Source organism: Rhincodon typus, chromosome 30 (assembly GCF_021869965.1).
Source record: "Rhincodon typus isolate 14 chromosome 30, sRhiTyp1.1, whole genome shotgun sequence".
NCBI classification, from domain to species: Eukaryota; Metazoa; Chordata; class Chondrichthyes; order Orectolobiformes; family Rhincodontidae; genus Rhincodon; species Rhincodon typus.
The window spans coordinates 18,498,504-18,517,494 of NC_063361.1; the positions used below are offsets into that span (position 1 = coordinate 18,498,504).

The 18,991-nt window shown below is 37.9% G+C and overlaps 1 protein-coding gene across 1 annotated transcript in view; it reads left to right on the forward strand.

Annotated features, from left to right (window-relative positions):
- Positions 1-13,699, forward strand: part of itga3b (integrin, alpha 3b) — a 173,620-nt gene extending 159,921 nt beyond the window's left edge. Inside the window, exon 26 of the mRNA XM_048614589.1 lies at positions 3,403-13,699. The gene's annotated coding sequence lies outside the window, so the exon portion shown is untranslated. The remainder of the gene's footprint in view (positions 1-3,402) is intronic.
- Positions 13,700-18,991: the final 5,292 nt, after the last annotated feature.

Consider the following 18,991-nt stretch of genomic DNA (forward strand, 5'->3'; position numbering starts at 1 on the left):
TGGAAATTCAGTAACAATTTGTATATGAATTGTGATAGTGATGTTCACTTTTAAGATTGCGACTACTTCAACCTCTTCCTTGATACCTTTACTCTGTTTGTATTTCTGTGAAATTGTTATTTTATAATCACCAAAATGCTAATCAACTATTTATTAAATGTCATGGATACTTTTTTCCTATGTCGAAAAAGAACTTTAGGAGAAAAGACTACTTTAATCCGTTTCATAAACAACTTTGATTTTCCTTCCCTTTTCTCTGTGTGGAGTGAGTTAACCTTCTGCTACTTTTCTTTCTAACAGCTTCCTGGGTTATGTGGTTTCTTCTCTAATTTACTAACTGTTTTTAATCTCTTTGTTATATAACATTTTATAGACTAAACATATTGTTTTATTACTGTGTTGAATTGCAGTGATTTTAATGGAAATCTTTTAATTGTGGATGTTAGTCATTATTAACCTTTGATTCTTTTCCCCTTTTCTTTCCTGTGTGTAAAAGTGGAGAAGTGAATGATCAATCTCAACTGTTTAGACTTTTAGCACACAAGGAGCACTTTTAATCTGAAATTTGATATATCACATGGAAGCTATCTAATACCACCATACTATTTATAATGATACATATTTATTTCATATTAATGATACATAGTGAATTATTGCTATCATTTGACATGATTTACAAAGCTTTATTAGGTCCATTGTCACTTTCGCTACAGGTATGTATGTCAACAGGTGAAGTTTTCTATTAACAAAATTAGATATAGCTAGAAAAGTTCAGCAGCATCCATGGAGAGAAAGCAGAGTTAATGTTTCTTCAGAACTAATCTTAGCTAGGAAAATCTTGGTATATATGATGAAGATGGGGAGGGGGAGAAGTAATCGATAGGTGGAGATGGTTACTGCTAGGAGACCTACAGATCACTCCCGCTAGTTTCCCCTGCCATCTTTAGCCAAACTGAATCTAGATCCTGTTCTCCTCAACCAAGGTCACCTTTAACTATTGCACTAATGACATCTTTGATTAACAGTGCTACCCATCCAGCATTACCTAATTCTCCACTTTTCTAGAATGCCATATATCCCCTAATTTCAGTGCTAAATCCTTGTCATTCTGAAGCAATGTCTCTGTCTTAGCTATCAGAACATGTTTATTTACTTCAATGTTTATTCCTAATTTGTTTACTCTGTTATGAATGCTACCTGCACTCATACAGAGACTTCAGTTTTGATTTTTATTGTTATCTTTGTAACGTCAGGCCTTGGTTGTTGTATTCCTAAATTGATTTTTCTGTCCCTTCCTGCCATTCCCTGACCCTCATTTCCTATTTAACCGTTATCCTCTCTTACTTTGCCTCTACACTCAATATCTTACACATTTCCACATTTGACATGTTGTCCCTGCTATTTACTTTAAAACCCACTATTTAGTTTAAAACCCTCCCTATTTCCCTAGATATGCTGTTCACAAGAACATAGGCTACAGCACAGTTCACGTGCTGACCATCCCAACAGTATAGTCCCCACTTACTTCAATACAGGCACCAGTGGTCCACAGACCAGAATCCACTTATCCCATGCTAATTTTTGAACCATATATTCATTTCTCTAATTTTATGTATCCTACACCAATTTCCAGACAGCTCAAGTAACAATCCAGAAATTATAATTTGAAATTCCGTTTTTAATTTAGTACCTAGCTCCTCATATTCTACATGCAGAAAGATAGTTCTACCTACATCATTGTTACAGACATGGACCATTACAACTGGATCCTCCTCCACCCACTACATCCCTTTGCAGCCCTGATTCCTCTCACCAGGCAGACAGCATAGCCATCTGTGCTCTTGTTCTTCACTGCAGAGAATAGTATCAATTCCCCTCACCATACTGTCACTTACTACCGCCATATTCCTTGTTGCTGCCTCCCACCACTTGAACTGTATCCTATGCCACTATGCCATGGTCAGTTTGCACATCCACCTGCAGATCCTGTTTTCATCAAAGTACCTGAAAAAACACCAAACTTGTTCAACAATTCCAGAGGCTGACCCTCCTTGCCCTCTGGGTCCCCTTACCTGTCTCACTGTCAATTATACCTTCCTGTTCCTGATCACTGACCAAGAAGGATCCTATCTTAAATGGAGTGATTAACTCCTTTTCCCTCCTTGATGTGTTGCAGTGTCTGTAGTTCAGCCTCCAGCTCATAAGCTCTAAGCTCAAGGAGTTCCCGTATGCTGCAGCTTTGACACATCACCTGAATTATATCCTTTAATGTGTTTTAATTATTTAATTATATGCACTTACTTACGTTACCTTTTCTATGTTTAATTAACATTACCATCAATTTGTACATTATGTTAAAATTAAAGAATAGAAATCATCTTAATCACTAACTGAAGTCTCACCAAACAGCCAGCTTCTTTCTTTTGTAGTTCAGTAAAAACCAATTTCAATCTGCTGTAATGAGCTCTGTCTGTGACTACCTGTTGTATGGTCCTCACATCACTTACTTCTTTCAATGACGCTTACTACCTGTCTTAGAGTCCTCACCTCACCCACTTAGAATTGATTCCAATCATTTGCCCATCTACTGAGGTTAGACTGAGTAGCCTTTTGGTGGGGTCAGCCAGCTTAGTTGGCTGGATAGCTGGTTTGTATTTTCGAGTGATTCCAATAGCATGGATTCAGTTCCTGTACCAGCTAACAGTACCATGAAAGTTCTTCCTTCTCAACTTCTCCCTTTGCCTGAGGTGTGGTGACCTTCAGATTAAACCACCAGCAGTCATCTCTCTCTCTTTATTGGGAGACTGGGGCAGTGGTGACTTCACTCAATTATTTGTTCTATACCTTACCCCATTTTTAAACAAAAGTACAATGCTATCAATCTTCCAATCTCCCAACACAAGTCCTGCATCCAAAGCGAATCCGTAAGTCAGATCATCTGCTATTTCCTCCCTGGCTTCTTTTAACTGCCTGAGACACACTTCAGCTGGCTGGAGTGATTTGTCCACTTTCAAGGACATTTATTCCCCTCATGCTTTCTCTGTCCTCATGTTTATCATACCTAGTAACGCACACTCCTCAACTAAAGTTATGCACACCCCCCTCTTTTGTAAAGACAGATGCAAAATATTGGAAGCATATCCAAATTTTCCACCTCTACCTTTTTGGTCTTTAGTGGGAAGTATTGTTTCTATTGTTATCTTCTTACTCTTGTGTAATGATAAAACATGTTTCGGATCTCCTTGACTTATTTCCCACTATTATTTCATGCACTCTTATCTAATCTCCCAGAAGTTACCCACGTGCCCACAGTAGTTGTATTGGTCAGTCACTTCTTCACAAATTAGTTACAGCGCTAAATGCACGTTATAATTTTTTTCTGCCCTTTTCTCTTTTGAGCAGTGTGGCTTCTTCAAGAGAACACGATACTACAGGAGCATGCCAAAGTATCATGCTGTGAAGATCCGCAAAGAAGAGCGCTATTTTATCACAGAAGGTTTTACAAAAAAGAAAACACAGAAGAAGCAGTGGGTAACAAACTGGAAAGCTAAAGACAGTTACTAATATTTGCTTCTCCGTGAATTTAAAGGGGCCACATTGATGAGACCACATATTTTTACGATTAAGAGTACAAAGAACTGGACCAGTGTATCAACATTTCTGTTCACATTAATTTAGTTCTATTTATGATAACTTGTGTTTCAGTCAAATGCAAGAATTTTTTATGAGACAAAGTTTATAAAGCACAGTAGGAACAGCTCTTGATGCCATTTGAAGTTGATCTTTGAGCCAAGCATAGTGCAGGAACTTAGTTTTCCTTATGGATGAGACTGTTAAGAATTCAATGCACTGAAATATTGGGGAGGAAAGGGGATAAAAGTGCTTAATGTTAAATATATTGTTCAGTGATAATTTTATTCTTAAAGGGTTAAAATTTAATTTATTGTGTTATAAAGGGAAGAAAGGTCCATTTGAAATGTAATTGGAAGGTAGGGAGGTACTCTAATTGAAAATCAATTGAAGGATGTTCAGAAGAGTTGCTGCCAGCAGTAGTTGTGTATGCGAATATGATCCAAATCATAAGACAAAGAAGGCCAACACATATTGGATAACTGGGATTATGTTTGTGCTGTTGCATATCCTTTTTCCTTTCCCAAGCTGAATTTGCAATATAATTGTTTACATGATTACATCTTAAGCATAATGGTCAAGTGTATGACCTTTCCCTCTGTGCCCTGTCTACTGACTAGCCATTGCAGATTGCAGTTTCTAAAAGTGTTTTATTCTGTGATACCAATATTCAATTATTAAAGGAAAATGAGAAATAGAAAGCTTTTTTTAAAATCAATCTATAAATTAAATATCAAGTTTTAGGTATCCCTTTGATATCTAATAAAAAATGGTACTGTTTTCTTTAAAATACAGTTTATATATTAGCCGTAAGGGTGCCAAATACCATTTATTTTTCCCATTGTTGTCTAGATAGCATTGGGAAACATTCAAAGTTTTCTTCTGTTGTTTAGGTATTGAGTTTGAGGAGATTGGAGATCTGTTATTTGTCATCCTGATTGCAACTTTGCTAGGCAAACAAGAAAGATGAAGGAAAGTGTAAATCAGATATCCACTCACTTTAGTTCTTTTTATAAGATGAGTAGAATTACCTTTCAAAGAGCCTGATTATTTAAAAATAACCTTATACAAAAGCCAAGACTTTTGGCACGTAGTGATTAGACAAAAGCCTTTCCTTTTAACTGGATAACACAATGGTAATCCTCACTTCTGGGAATTATCAGCTAGAAATAAAGCATCCCATACCAGTACTATATGTACATTTTTGTTCATATTAGATGGCATTGATGAATATAATCTTGTATGTATATGTGTGTTTGTATAAATATATACATGCACACAAATGATGGAGACAGAATATGTGATAGGAGAAAGCATGTAGTCTACATAGTTTATTCAACATATATAGCATAGACTTACAAAAAAGTGGAAAAACTGGCCTTAATATTTTCAAAGAAGTGCCAATCCATTTAATTCAAACAGGATAGCATTTCTTTTACAGTACAGAATGAAACTGATGTTCTTGCTAACAGTTATTACAATTTGAAACTCTGCATACAGAACAAACATATTTGCTGACTTGAGATTGTAAAATCCCTAGTAAGTGGAAACATTTTGGTTCCCCATCACAAATAGCTTGCTTTTCTTAAGTTTAGTTGTGTATTTTGTAATGTTATTGGTAATTTGTAACCAAAGCAAAATGTAACTTGTTTTACATCTGCTGTCTGATGCAATTATAACAAAAAAATGCTATTTTAAGATGAAAATATAGAACACTGGTTGAGCCTCAGCTGAGATTTTGTGGCCGAAGCAAGGATAAAGACTGGAGGAAGGATGTCAAGGCCTTGGAAATGGGGCTGAGGTGATTTACTAGAAAGGTCTGAGAAATGAAAGACATCAGTTTCTTGAGTCCCAGGGAACCTGGGATATTTCTCCTTAAAGCTCAGAAGGTTAAAAGCAGATTTGATGAAGGGTTTTGATGGAGTAGATGAGGAAAAAACTCACAAGTAAATGGGCCAAAAGTCACCAGTTAAAAGTAATTGGCAAAAGAATGACATGGACAGAAACAAAATACCGAATTTTGTCATGATCTGAAATGCACTAGCTGGAAGAGTAGAAGCAGGTTCAATAGCACCTTTCAAAAGAAAGTGGATAAATGCTAGAATCGGAAAAGCTTGAGTTGAGGAGCTATGGGGTTTGAGCAAGAGAATAGGATTAATTGGCTATCTCTTTCAAAAAGCCGCTATCGCTTTCAAAAAGCCAGGATGAGCTAAATGCCCTCCTTCCATGTTGAATGATTTTATGACCAAGAAAACATTGTAAATGCAGAGTAAAAATCATTTCATTTTAAGAATTTCTAGTGTTTTTATATTTTTCTGGATGGAAAATGTTTATAGGTTTAAACTGCTTTCATTTTAGGATCAATCCGAATAGTTGCGCAAAACAACTTTGTATTGTTGGGATTATGTGATTGCTATGTTATTGAAGTACATTATTGTTTGGAATTCTGGTTAAGAAGTATGTGCTGGGAAGTGGTAAAGATTGAAACCATAAAGTGCGATTCAGAACACCTAAGGGTGTTTCATCATTTTGGTATTTTAAGGTCTGTTAAAGCATCTAACGACGATTTTCAGAGAAAATTGAAAGAAAAACTCATTCAATTTTAACTTGAAAAATAATTGATCTTGTTGAGATCTGAGTGTTTCACTTATTGTTGGGGAGCCAGCAAGGGATCCATGCTCCCTCTTTTCGGGAAACTCCCTGAACAACAAGCCAATAAGGCAATGACAAGGTCACTCGTGGGCTTTGCCCTCCAATCAAGTCCCTTGAGGGTAGACGTCTTGTCTACTGCATGACTGGGAAGGTAGTGGCTGCTGCAAGAAAAAGACCAATCAAGTTCTTCAAGATCACAGAGTAGCCGGATCACATAAGTAATTCAGGGGTTTGCAGGTGAGGCATGGGGAAAAAGGTATGGAATTTCAGCAGCAAGGGCAGGCTGTGCCTCCCTGAGCCCCTCCACCTGATGTCCAGTCCTTCGATTATATACTTAATACCTTTAGAACCAGAGGTCTCCCTCCTGCCACTTGATGTAGCAAGCTGACAACAGTCTCAGCTGCCACTGGGTTTGTACCAGCAATGTGAGACATGGCTATTAATTGACCACTTAAGAGTCTCAATTTGTAGCAGGTCAGAAAGGTCAACTGTGGGCTTCCCCACCCAGAACTCTGGAAGAAGTCTGGAAGAAATAGGAAAGGAGTTGGGCTGAAGTACACCACTAACTTGCTTAATTACATACCCTTTCCACCTTCAAATCTTCCCCTGGCAACTTTACCTCACCATGTGAGGAAGTACAATCCAAATTTTCCTTCATGTTAAACTGCTCCAGGGACTGCCAGCCTGATTATCTACTTGTTATTTTTTTGTTGAAGGAGGCAGATTTCATTTTCCATCAAGTGCTTGCGTGAGAGCAATGAACCATGTGGAGAACTCTGATATATCAATTCCCAAAGGGATGAACAGAACTCAACTCCACCAGGAATCTCCCCTGTATCTTCCATTTCATTGTTTTCTGTTTCATTTTTTTCTGGTGGGCAAGGGCCAAATGAGATCTAGTGGCTGATCACCCCTGGAGGTTGGCACTTTGCACCCTCTGTTGAGCTTGATGGAATTCAAGTATCAAGTCTTTGAGGGGAAGGTGATTGATCCCCCAAAGGAATTGCCCACAAGAACTTGATGGCTCTGTACAGAAGTGAACGCATTCTATCAGACCCCATTTTGTTTCCCCTCCACCGCTAAATAACATTGCACCGTTTTGAAAATACATTTTATTCAATGTGTCTATGTGGATACATGTGGCCAGCCTGGTCATCAAGTCATGATAATTTGGGCCAGACTTTCAGAGGCAGGTTGAGATTCTGTTCCATCAAATTTGGGGTGGAATGAACCTGCGTAAATCTGTGTCTCCCGTGTTGTTTCAATATGTAGAAATCTGGACCTCCTTTCTCTAAGGGGCTGAGAATGTTAAGTCATTTGAAATTACAAGAATGAGACTGATTGATAGATTTTAGTTAGGTTAGAGATTTTGTTAATGCCTCTAACATTGAGGAAAAGACAAGTAAACAGAATAGCGATATAGTTTGGCCATTCTTTATACGTTGGCAGAAAAGTCTCAAGTCTGCATGGCTTACTAATGTTCCAACATTTAGTGTTAGAATCAGTTCCAAGTCTTTGTTTATTATAACATACTTGAGGATATATTCACATTTATTTAAGTTTGTTTTAAATGATCTATGCAATACTTAAGAAATGAATCCGGTTAACTTTAGAATAATGCCAAAAAAAGTGACAAAAGCTAATTGTAAAATTTGAATAGCAATTTTTCCACATTAATACATACAATATATTTGCAAATCTCTCATCTTTACTCATTTGGAGAAATGAAATTGGGTGCAGCCATTTTTTGATTGTTCACACATAGCTACACTCAATAATTGGAGGTGTGGTTGAGAGTATGTAATCTCTAAAGTATTGATGTGACAATTCTTAAAACCAAAGATCAGGGAAGAGTGTATGGTCTACAATTAAATGACAGTACACTTGTTCTTCAGATTGGTTATTATATTAGACTTCTCACAGTGTTAGCATGCTTGTGGTTAAATCAAGAGGTTAAGCATATAACCTCGCTGATGTTTCAGTCCTGTATGGTATTGTTTTTAAGAAGTGCACTTCCCATGGGACACTAATCCAAGGCCCCCATCTGCTCTATCAGGTGAATCTAAAAGATCCGATAGCACTATTCAAAGAGGACCAGTAGATTTCCATGTCCTGGCTAACAATCCGCTTAATCAACATCACTGAAGCAGATGATCTGGTCATGAATTTCATTGCTGTTTATTATGAGACTTTACTTTGAGCAAAGTTGTTATGAAGAATTCTGCACATTCTGTACTAATGAATACACTTCTAAACTACTTGTCCCAGAAGCATGTTGGGATGTCCTCATGTTGCAAAAGGAATATAAAATGCAAACTCTTACTTTCTGATCAGATCTATGCAGTTTGTTCCACTTGGTGCTTATTGGCAGTGGCCTCTTAACCAGAGAGATAGCAATTCAAATTGTGTTTAGCAATTTTTTGATTGTTATCATGTGCACATAACCTAAATAGTGCAGGAGTGCTTTCCAGCTAAAAATTGACTGCCCTTTTCATATTGCTGAAGATACTCTGCCCTGAAATTACTTTAATATATCTCCAAAAAAAAGCTAAATACTAGAAGTTTTATTTAGCAAACTAAAAGATGAAAATATTTCTAAACTGTGTGTAGTCAATAAGGTAAACAGATGGTAGGATACTTTTAGATTTAGATAAGAAATGAAGCAACCAGCAGCAGCAAGCTCGAAATTATTCCATCGTTTAATGAAAATATACAGCAAATTCTGTATCAGCCAAAGGCCTTGAAACTTAGCTTTGAAATTCTTCATCATGGAAACAATATCAGAGATAATAGATTGGTGAACAAATTTGGCACTGAACTGGAGTTCATTTTGTATAACTTAACAGTTGAGGTGATTAAAGCTGTGAATAAAGATTTGTGTAATAAATATTCCAGCTGTACTGAGAAATATTTTCTACTCCACATTCTGTTCTGCTACAGCTTTTTGAGTCTGGATGTCTGTTTCTTAGTCAGGAAGTAGAAAGTGCAATAGATTAATGTTTGGCCATTAGATACGCAACCAAATCTGATTAGATTTTATTGCTTGCAAATTTAATTGATTTTTTTTAATGAGTTGTTGAACGTACATTTATTGTAGGATTATGTCTTAATTTACCTATGCTCCCCAAGAAAGAGTCTTACAAAAAGTGCAAATAATAGCTCTTACTTAAAATACAGGTTTTTGTGAATCTACCATAAACATTTAATATTTAGAGATATTTTCTGCAAGTTGAGAAGGGTTGACTCTTTTTTTCCCAATTTATATTGCTTTTGTTTAATTTAGCCCAAATAACAGATCTGATGCCAAGTAAACCTGCTGTATTAAAAAAGAACCTTTGCAGTCAAGACGGCTATTTTACATTTCACAATTACTTCAACTCTGTTCCCTAAAAATCAGGAATAGTTATTTCTATTTTAAGCAATAAGGTAATTTTTAAAACACATATATTTAATCTATTTCCAACCTGTTACCCCTAAACCATTTTAAAATATCACTTTCTTCACCATAATTAGCTTTCTATTCTGCTGCTTAAATATCTCAGGAAGTTGTACAATATTGCTATCCAAATGCAGATTTTTGTACGTTAAAACAAACATGTGTCCTTGCTCTTTTTAACAGTCTACATAAAAGATAGGAACACTCTCCTTTCTGTAGATTGTCACATGAATGAATGCATATTATTACTATTGTTCTACTAACAGTGCTTTGATGAATATATGATGTCTCTGGACCCCATACTCTGATTACATTATTTTAAGGTTGGAATTTTAGCATTTAAAGTATTAATTCAACAAAGAACCTGTCAGGTGAAAGTACAAAACTTTTAATAATAAATACTAGCGCAAATGTGTGTACAACATTCTACAGGGAAATCAGAATACAGTCTCATCCAAATACCTCTTCATTATATGCAAACATATTTCACTTTGTCACCGAGTCAGAAACCTGGAATGAAAATTGGGCAGATTGTACAGAGGAAATTTGCTTTGGAAAGTTACCATCTAGCTAGAAGGTTGAAAATTGCCCTCCCTGGTATATGAGATTGCTACAGTTTTATAACTACATCTAATATCGATCACACGTTAAATAACCAGGAATAAGTATCTTGGGTTTTTATTTTAGAAAACAATGTTTTCCTTGTTAAATTATTCCAAGTGATTTTCCTTCCAATCTTATGGCTGCTATATCAATCCAACAATCATAAAAAGGGGAACCAAATGGTTGAAAGAAATAGAAATATTTACTGCAGACAACGTGCACCAAACTATGAAAGACTTGGTATGCTTAGTTTGCCAGTACTTGGCCAAACCAAATCTCAGCAGGGTCTCAATAACCCCGACTTCAGAAGGTCTTGTGCCCAGATTCCTGCTCTCAATCGCAACAACAACTCCTGTGAGAAGTTTTCACACATGTGTGGTAAACTAGGTTTAAGATTTGCTGTGACCCCTTTTCATCCAGAGACAGTCAATTGAATAGTAGCACATAAAATAAAGCATTTGGAAGAAATGCCCAAAAAAGGTGCCAAATGGAATTGTATCCCAGCAAGGAATCGCATGCCTTAAGGAAAGGTGAGCAAAATGTAATTATTTTGTTTAATGTCAGTCACACCGTGATACCGGGAGTTGGGGAATAGCACTAGGTGAATTGCTCATTCAGCGAGTCAGTGCAGACACAGTGGGCCAAATGGCCTTATTCTGTGCACAACAATTCTGCAATTCCATGTTACATTGCAGATTAATTAATTAGACTATTCATTATCTGTTTTTACACAGTCTGCATTTGAGGATTTTGCATTTCTGCTTGCAGCGTCATGTGTTGGCAGGAATTTTCCAAATACCAACTATTTCCATTTCATAAATTGTACTTAATTTCTAGTCTGCGTTATGAAGTTCAGCCTGGTATTCTGATCAATATTATTTGTGAATCAGAAATAAGCACGACAGTTCCTTCATGTGAAATGTGTGCTAAATATACAAACTGATGAGAATTGTTTAGATCTCATTAACTTTGAAATTTAAACAGAAAACGGGGAAAATACTCAGCAAGTCAGCAATATCTGTGGATAAGTGGAGATTCTCTCTCCATGGATGCTGCTTGACCTGGTCAGTATTTCCAGTATTTTCCACTGCTTCTGCAGTTGTTAGAAATTTGAAATGTTTTACCCTTTGTCTTAAGTCTGTCTTTTTAAAATCCTTTGTGCAATTCTCTAATTATTTGTATCTTTTATGTTTACTTGCCCTCATAAAGAAAAAATTCCGTGATGATCACAGGAAGAGAGAAATTGTTAAACTGGACCAGAGTTCTCCTATGTTCAGGACTATGTTTTCTACACTCTTGATCCTGCCAACATGAAATGATTCTACAATGCAGTTTAACATTGAAAGCAATGAATTGTTCTTTTACTTGTATTTATATAGCACTTTTAATATAAAGCATCCCAGGGTGTATTAAATAAAATTTGAGATTGTGATATGTAAGGCAATGTTAAAAAAGTTTGGTCACAAAGAGTTATTCAACATCTTAAAGCAAATGTAGAGTCAGAGACATTTATATGAATGCAATTTCTGAATTTAGGGCCTGAAGAGGTAACAGCACTGCCAGTAATAGGTTGATTAAAATCAGGAATATTCAAGAGATCAGGATCTCCAGAGGATTGAAGGAATGGAAGAGATTAATACAGAAATAGATAACAATTAAAGCAAAAGCAGAGGACACCATAGAAGGATTTGAAATCAAGAATAACAATTTCATTTTGGATACTAGGAACCAATAAAGAACAAAGAGTATGGTGAGATGGGGGGTGGTGGGGGGTTGCTGGTGTATTGAAACTTGAATCAAGTTAGAACAGAGGCACCAGAGATTTGGATGACCTCAGATTTGCACAGGGTACAGGGGCTGGTCTGAAGTATGCAAGATAGTCGTCAGGAGCTAACAAAGGCGTGAACGAGTGTTCTAGCATCAGTAAAGCTGAGATGAAGGTGGGGTTGGGCGATGCTAGTTCACGTGTGGTAAGGAACTCAGTAAGAAGTTGAAGGTAGCTCAATGGCATAGAAGACTAAAGATTATTGATCAACACTACTTTTTACAAAAATGCAGCCATGTCTTTAGTATAGAACCTGTGAAAACTATATAGTCCTACACAACATAACATGCTCCACTCCACAATTTCCTCCTTTCCAATATTTCAAGTTTCTTCCAGATGGTCAGGAATTGTTTTGATAATTTGAAGAGCTACAATTCCCAGTCTCAACATGCAGATGGTTCAATTATCCACCATCAACAATATCAAATAGGAGCCAAGATTGAAGATGGCAAGCAAACAAGCTCCAAGAACCTAGGGTATTAGAGAGATAGCAGTGGTTATGCAAAAGGGGAGGGGAGGACGAATTGCCAAAGTGAACAAGGCTAAACAAGATAATGAAAGAATGGCAGCCAAAGCTGAGAAGGATGGGAGAGATTATTTTCCACACAATTATGCATTCTAGTTTAGCAATCAAGAACTGATATTGATCAACCAGCAGCAATTTCAAGAAATTATGAAAAATCTCAATTTTTCAAATTGTCATAGTAAGAGAATTTCACTTATGATTGTTTTGTACATCACTTAGACCAAAGGGGTTCATAATAATGGCATTGTCTCAAGTTGCATTTAGAATCTCAGATGGAACAAAAATGGACCCTTTTTTCTTTCCCTAGAGATGAAACCGTTTAAAATTTGACAGTAACTAAGCAGTCTCAAAAGATAAATCATCTGAGGTGCAAATTTCACATTATTGCAAAAATGGGTGCCAAAGTTGAGGGAGCCTGTTTTATACATGTAAATATACATGTAAAGCAGTTTAAACATAGTTGAGAGACACTTGGAGATAGCAAGAACTGCAGGTGCTGGAGTCCGAGATAACAGTGTGGAGCTGAAGGAGTACAGCAGGCCAGGCAACGTCAGAGGAGCAGGAAAGTTGACATTTTGGGTGGGACCCTTCTTCAGAAATAAGCATTTCTGAAGAAGGGTCCCGACCCAAAACATCAACTTTCCTGCTCCTCTGATGCTGCCTGGCCTGCTGTTTTCCTCCAGTTCCACACTGTAATATCTATGAGAGACACTTGATCTGTTTTGCATCCTGTGTTGGCATTGTCCAGTTACTACTGTATTTAACATTCTTTACTACTGTTCAAAGATATAACTATTATGTCAAAGGACAAAGATTTTTGTACTGTACTTGTGATCTGTAAATATCTGACACTCTATTGTATGGATGTGGGGATTCTAATTTACCACTGTAGTCTTTGAACAAATTGTACGAAAATGCTGTATAAAATTGGTCATCAGTGTTTCTGAAGTTACTGAAATGGGTAAGAATGTCTTTTTAATAGTGTGCTATTGAAAAATCTGAATAAAAATATTTTTATTAAAACTAATGAAAGACTGGACATTCACCTTAATCCCTCTTTCAACCCATTCTGAGTAACTGGCTGGAAATTATGCTGTTGCTGACACTGGATAGCAATGTAGGCACAGTTAATTGTGCGAGAGCTAAGATGTCACAGTGGTAGGATGGAAGTTTCAAAATAAGCCTGTAATCGATAGTACATTGAACTTTTCCGGTGCTAACTGGCAGGAATCTTTTTATTTTAATGCATTAGCAAATCTTGTATACCCATTAAAGAACATGTGCTAGATTAAATAGTACTTTGGTTATTAACTGCAGCAAAATCCTACATTCAGATTTATGACTGATTACAGGTGGCATCAAACAGGCAAGGCAAATTTCCGGACAAATTTGGATTGAATGGTACCTGCTTTTGTCTTATGGGGTGTTTTCTTGCATCTTGAGAGTGGAGCCACTGATGCACTGAAATTTGGTGATGGCAGTGAAATGGGATCAGTTCATGACTGGCAGAGAGAGGGAGGGAGGGACATTTGGCAGTGGGTGGATCTACAAGAGCATGTAGGAGCAGAATGAGGAACCTGAAAGCTGGACTACATAGGGACAATGAACATCTAGGACAACCATGACTGTGGAGAGATCCAGAGTTACAGAAGGTAGGACGATGGCAAAGTCCTGAAAGTCTAGTGTAACAAATGATGGACCCAAATGCCAGGGAGAACATATTGAGGACAGAATTGTCCATGATAGAGTAGTTAAGACTACAGTACAGTTGATGCAAAGTATAGGGTTCTCCATAGGTCAAAAGTTTTCAAGTAAGGACAGAGCGCAATAAAGATTATGCTAACCAGATCTTTGCTTTCTGTCTGCAGTTCACCTCAGACAGAGAGGATGGGTGAAGTACACCCAGTGTGTCTGCTAGCTCTGATGAATCTAGAGAGAAACCAGCAAAGGGTGACAAAAGGACTATGCACAACATTGGCCAGAATGCCAACAAAGGGCACCAGCAGCCAATGAAATGCCAAGCATTATAATGTAGTTGAATATGCTGTTGGCATTGCAACAATTTGCAAATATCAGAGATATCAAAGGATTCTGTTACTCACCTGCTTCAGGAAGATATTTTTCCTTATGAATTGGGAAGCAATCCAATTCCAGCAAATTTTAGAGTCACTAAAGTATTTAATTTCAAAATCATCGGATCATGTCTGGGCTCCACTGAGGATGGGTGGAATCTTACAATTAATCACTCACGGCTATATTAGGGAAGTCATTAATGCCTTGTTCAGAAGAGCCAATAAATTTGTGAAAAGCAGACTCAGAACCTATTGGTTAGATTCTACATCATCACTGGATTTCCGAAGGTATGAGAAGCAATTGATTAGACGTGTTGAACTCTGAGCTGCTTGGGATCATCTAGTAGCCTTCACAAATTAAATGAATGTGAGAAAATATGTGCTGTTCATGTGTGACCATCATGAACAAGCCCAGATGTGCTTGCTTTGCAATTGTCTCTCATGAAACTTACTTCCTCTGTCATAGTCAGGTACTATGTTTCCCTCAGCAACTATAAGGGATGCTCTTTGGAAAAAGGACTATCCTCTGAAGAGTGCATAACATAGCTATATTGCAGATGCCAGGTCAATGGAATATTCCAGGTAGACCAAAGGGCTAGATCATTCTATCTTTTCCTCCAAATATTGTGGGGAAGTGCTTGTGGATCTGGCACATTTCGTTTGGACTAAACTGTGATCTCTGGTACCTAGAAAGAAGAGTGCTGCAGGTCCCCTTGCATGTTTTCATCAATGCCATGTGTGTGAGTTGGAAGGAAGTTGTGCATGACTTAATGCTTTGCAAAAACTCTTTATATTCATGCATTCACCTGAAATATAAGAATGCCACAGCTACAGATGCTGTTTAGATATTAGCTTCTGATGGATGATAAGCAGATGAAAAGTATGAGCTGGCTTATCAACCAGCTTCTAAACTCCAACTTGAGGAAGGTTACCTAAAAGTGAAATCCGCATGTGAGATGACTTTTAATCCCACCACTTCTGATTTTACATAATAATTGATATTTCCATATAGCCATCATTGATTGTCCACTGGTGTACCCATCAATTTGTACAATTCCCAACATAACTGTTCCATGCAATATACATGAATAAATTTAAACCAAAATTTATGTGTGACATAAAGTATTTATAGAAAAGTCAACACTGCAATCTTTATGCTATTAGATTTTTTTCACCTTAGTTTCCCAATACTACACCTTGATGGTGCCTCTATATCTGCAACTAAGGTGGAAGCATCCTGCTGGTTGCTTAGTTCCACTGCGTGAGATGACCTTGACTCTCATCCTCCAGTGGCTCAGAGATAGGTCTCCAGCCTGCTGAGGGTTTCCTGTATATGTGCAGTTGCACCATCTTCAATGATGAGGTCACCGGGAGAATGAAGGAGGAGCAGCAGCTCACCCCTGGATCATCTCTGGTGCGTGATGGCACCTCACAGATGCCTGATGCAGCAGAGCAACCTGGAGACAGATCAAGGTGCTTCGTCCCTTTCATACCTAGTCACTTCTGTTTAAATCCCATGGCCAGAGCACGGCACCCAATGAGTGCTCAGCTAGACTTGACCCTCCCTGATGTTCACCAACCATTCCAGGAAGTATGCCATGTTCTCACATGCTGGAACTACAGAACTGTGGACATGAATGGACTACTTCAACTTTTGCTCAAGGCTGTGCCTCGCCTCTACATCCCTACTAGCTGTTCACCTGACTGCTTCTTTATCAGGTTTCTTACAACTGTTTCCAGAATTGGGTCCAAGCATGAACCTGGTTTCAAAATATCATTTGATTACTGGGGACCTCAGATGTGCGGTTATCTCAGTAGTATGTTGAACAAATTGTGACCCCGAGTTTATCTATGAAATCAAAACCACCAAAGTGAATATCTCTGTATTGGTGGAGGGTGCAAGATAATGATGTGACCGTAACTCATACTTGTTCGTTTTATCCTCAGAGGCAAAGGGTGGACTTGCTGCAAATTGCTTTTTGCCATCTATCACGACTGAGTATCTGCATAACCATTAGTTGATTTTTGTTATGGACAGAAATACAAGAACTGCACATGCTGGAGTCAGAGATATCACAGTGTGCAGCTGGAGGAACACAGCAGGCCAAGCAGCATCAGAGGAGCAGGAAAGTTGACGTTTCAGGTTGGTCCCCTTCTTCAGAAATGGGGAGGGGGAAGGGAGCTCAGAACTAAATAGAGAGAGGGCTGGGGAAAGTAGGTGGGATGGTGATAGGTGAGTACAGGTAGGGACTGGTGGGGTTTCGTCAGTGAGGTGGGAGGGGTGGATAGGTGGAAGAGAAGATGGACAGGTTGTGTCAGGTCAAGCAGGCGGGGATGAGACAGAGGGTTGGACTCGGGATGAGGCCGGGGATGGGGAGATTTTAAAACTGGTGAAATCTATGTTTAGGCCATTGGGCTGTAGGCTCCCGAGGTGGCATATGAGGTGCTGCTCCTCCAGTTTGTGGGTGGCGTGATTGTGACACTGGAGGAGGCCCAGGATGGACATGTCACCCAGGGAATGGGAGGAGGAGTTAAAATGGTTCGCGACTGGAAGATGTTGTCGTTGTTCGCGTTGTTCCATTCTTAGGTTTACATTGTCTCATGCCCAAATCAGTGCCATTTTGTACTGATTACATTGTGCCATTTGCCGCTGCAGAATGCAGAAGGTCTATTATCTCTGTTCTATCTTATTCCTGATGTATTTGGATCCATTTGGGCAGTTTATAAATCACCATGTCCCCATCCAGAGCATTCTACTTCACTTTAAATGAAAAAAAACCGTTAAAAACATAGCCATCTTAAAAAGTCCTATCTTCATTAAAAAAAACCACCTGTACTTACTGCCATTTTCAGAGAATTTATTCCATTCAACAATATTGTCTGGAGGATGATCATGGGGGAGGCAATGGCCTAGTGGTATTATTGCTGGACTGTTAATCTAGAGACCCTGATAATGTTCTGGGGACCAGGGTTCAAATCCCGCCATGGCAGAAGATGGAATTTGAATTCAATAAAAAAAATCTGGAATTAAGAATCTAATGATAACTGTGAATCCATTGTTGATTGTTGGGGAAAACCCATCTGGTTCACTAATGTCCTTTAGGGAAGGAAACTGCCATCCTTACCTGGTCTAGCCTACATACGATTCCATAAGCAATGTGGTTGACTCTGAACTGCCCTCTGGGCAATTAGGGATGGGCAATAAATGCTGCTTAGCCAGTAATGCCCTCATCCCGTTAATGAATAAAGGAACTCCCTATTTGCAGAAATCTGACATTAAACCTATTCTCCCTGATCTAATGTACTATTAAGTGCTGCATCATCAGATCATGAAGAATTTGAAATTAAATACTGTATATACCAGCACAAAGTAATAAAGCAGTGCTGTATTTAGTTTACTAAATGTGATTTAATGTTTCAAAAATTGCAGAAAAATAAACAATTTCACTTATATACTGGACAATGTAGGTTTTATTTTAAACTTTTGTTGAGAACAAAAATAGGATCAAATGAATTAGTATTCCAAAAATAGGCTTTCCACTCACTGGTATCAATTGAACAAAATTAGCGTTCCAAAGCACATAACAGTCCATTGCAGAAATTAAATGAAGAACGTTCATCTACTCAAGTACTTGAAGCATTAAATTATAAACTAAAACATTCTTGCTTGTATCAAGATAGAATTCCTGCTTAAGGCATGCATTCAATGAAGTGAAATTGATTTTTACAAATCATTTTTGAGACTGGGATTAAACAAGAGGAAAATATTAAATAGCCTCTATATGTTGTGAACCACTGTATCAAAATATTTTGAAGGCTCTGGCCCCAAGACAGCTGTAAAAATGCTTTCCAGTCAGCAACATCATAAAGTTTACTTTTAACGGGTATTGTCAGGGTCTTTGCAGGATCCAGTACCTGCAGCTATTTCTTAACATCACAAGGAGTGGATTGAATGGGCTGAAAACTGACAGCTGTGAGGCTAGTAAGCTCATTTGGAGGGTGAGGAATCACCCATTCAACACTTCTACAAAAGATAATTGCAAATAGTTTGATCTTGCTTTTTGCACAAACGTGCAGAGTATTCCCATTATTGAGGAAGGGGGATGATTGTGGGTCGTCCACTAGTTAGCTGCTTTACAATTCACACAGTTCACACTTAGATATGACATAGGTTCAGATCTTTGATCTGGTCCAATGACTGCGAATTTTTTTAATACTCTAGGGCATGTTTTCAGTGGTTTGTCATC